Source organism: Octopus bimaculoides, chromosome 3 (genome assembly GCF_001194135.2).
Source record: "Octopus bimaculoides isolate UCB-OBI-ISO-001 chromosome 3, ASM119413v2, whole genome shotgun sequence".
NCBI classification, from domain to species: domain Eukaryota; kingdom Metazoa; phylum Mollusca; class Cephalopoda; order Octopoda; family Octopodidae; genus Octopus; species Octopus bimaculoides.
In genome coordinates this window covers 56319437-56322414 of record NC_068983.1, presented here as the reverse complement: position 1 = coordinate 56322414, position 2978 = coordinate 56319437, and positions in this window count along the sequence as shown.

Below are 2978 nucleotides of genomic sequence, written 5' to 3'. Positions count from 1 at the left end.
TATATATATATATATATATATATATATATGTATGTATGTATGTATGTATGTATATGTATCTGTGTGTTTGTGTTTATCACCCTACTATCGCTTGACAACTGGTATTGGTGCGTTTAGTCCCTGTAACTTAGCGTTAATACTAGGTTTAGAAAGAATAAGTCCTGGGTCGATTTGTTCGACTAAAGGCGGTGCTCCAGCATGGCTGCAGTCAACTGAATGAAACAAAACAAAAATTAAAAGAATAAAAGAATATATATTCCAAAATGGGTCTTGGTTGCAGACGGGTTATGTGAGAAATTGAACGACAATCTTTGTTATAAAGTCATTTATAGTTCACTCCCCGAAAGGAGTTACCGCAAAATTACTCAATGTGAACGCAGTTTTGCGAGTTTATCAGGTAATCTGTTTTATCTAAGAAATGTTGAGCTTACAGCCCCATCTTAGATTAAGTTACGTTATTTTGGTATAATCCATATTGGTCGAGCATTCGTGTAACTTAAGAAAATTACAATCCACGACAGAAGACGGTGTTTCAATATGTGTGTGTGCGTGCGTGTGCGTGTGTGTGTGTGTGTGTGTGCGCGCGCGCATGCATGTATGTATACACATATATAGACATACAGATAGAGAGAGAGGAATACATATAGATAGATAGATAGATAGATAGATATACATACATATACGTAGAAACACATACATACATACATATATGTGTGTCTGTGTGTGTATGTATGTATATGAACATGTTTGTCCATATTATATGTACTTAAAAACCTTGAAATTAAGACAGTTACACAAGATCTTCAATACATATGTATGGATATACACATGTATGTATAGTTGCACGCATAAATGAGTATGCGACCGTGAACGTCTGTGCTGTGTGTGTGTGTGTGTGTGTGTGTGTGTGTGTGTGTGTGTGTGTGTGTGTGTGTGTGTGTGTGTGTGTGTGTGTGTGTGTGTGTGTGTGTGTGTGTGTGTGTGTTTGTGTTTGATTCTTGCGTTTGGTAAGAACGGATAATTCTGTTAATTACATTATTCGTCACCGTCAATATCATGTATTCGATCTGATATCGAAAGCTGGTGATAATGTTGCTCAAATTAATCGAAGACGGCTTCAGGCTGCTAAATTGAAATAAAATAAAGTATGATAAAATCCAAAAAAAAAAAGAAAAAAAATTTTAATGACAAAGATTAAACGAGGAGAAATGTTTAATTGATTACTTCGATGTTTAATTCAGTGAGAGAGGATTATTAATGAGACCTGATAAGGAAGAATGAGTGGAAAGAAAGAAGGAGAGAGAGAGGGAGGAAGAGGGTCAGTTACAGAAAGAGAGAGGGAGAGAACCAGGAAGAAATAGGAAGGAGAAAGTAAGGGTGTGAGAGAAGATATGGAAAGACAAGGAAAAAGAAGGAATCAAATTGAAAGAGGACAAACGCTCACACACATGCACAAACGTTGATATATGCACACACACACACACACACATACTCTAGGTCGCAGACTCCCACAGATACACACATCTGCGTGTTTAAATGTTGTGTATATCTGTGTATAAATGCATGCAAGAACGCCCAGCCTGGTGAAGCGACACCTACAGAAGTATCACCCTTTACGAAAAGAGCAGGATTTCAGAAGCACAACGGAAATGTAAATTAAGCAAGTCCGGAGCCACCTCCTCCCTTTAACTCTCAGCAGAACACCAGTGCCTGACACTTGGCAGAGCCTTCCGAACACGCATCAGATTGTTCGGCCATAGCCAGACTCACGGTACCCAATTCTCTCCTAGGTGATGTTCTTGCTCATACTCGAAAACGACCACTCAACGATGTATGTATGTACGTGTATGTATTTATGTATGTATGTCATTGTTCAGTTTTATTTCAAGATGCCAATAGAGAAAGAACCAGTTTATAACCAGATCCAAGGCTCCTTCATTGGAACTTCGACATCACAGAGTACTTTTGTATGTATGTATAAGTGCAGATTTGTATGTTTTATTTTATGTATGTATTCTTATGCATACACTTGCACATCGAGACATACTCATATATACTTAAATGATAAACTGGAAAGTTTTACATACTTTTACAGTTCTAGTATTAGCTTGGATCTCTAATCTTCGAATTAGCTTTCTCCTTTCTAGTTCTGAGAAGCCAAAATTTCTCAAGATTGATATTTAGGCAGTACATACATACATACATACGTACGTACGTACGTACGTACGAGGGTGAGTCAAAAAGTGGACTGTTATCGTCACTGGACTACATCTCTTCAGCCCCATGAAAGAGGGTTTGAGAGGCAAACATTATTCTAGTGGCGAGGAAGTGAAAACTGTAGTAAAGAGATGGCTCAAAGAACAGTCAACAGAAATTTACGGGGCAGGGATACACAGTCTCATTCAAAGGTGAAACATTGCTATCGAGAGAAACGGTGACTATGTTGCGAAGAAAGGATGTGATCCACAGAGGACCAGCTTCATTTTGATGTATGATACATGTTCCTGTGTTGGTAATTATACCTGTCCTAAACAATATGGCATTACTTTTTCACTCACCCTTGTATGTATGTATGTATGTATGTATGTATGTATATACGTATGTATGTATTTATGTATATATGTACGTATGTATGTATGCATGTATGTATGTATATCAATCGGAATAGCATACTTCTATGACGTGTAAATATTGATAAGGATGATCCTTATAGATTCAGTTGGAACTCCGAAATACATACACCTCAACGCACATGTATTCTTTATGCTTGTGGATGTATCGGAAGCGGTATGGCAAATATATTTGAATGGTGCCTTGTGTATGTAACATCCTTTCTGTATTTTTAAGATACATATCTATAATCACACGTGCACACGTGTGATTATAGATGCACCAATACTTGCATATATGTGGACATACAAATGCATAAATCTGTATGTATATATATATATATATATATATATATATATATATATATA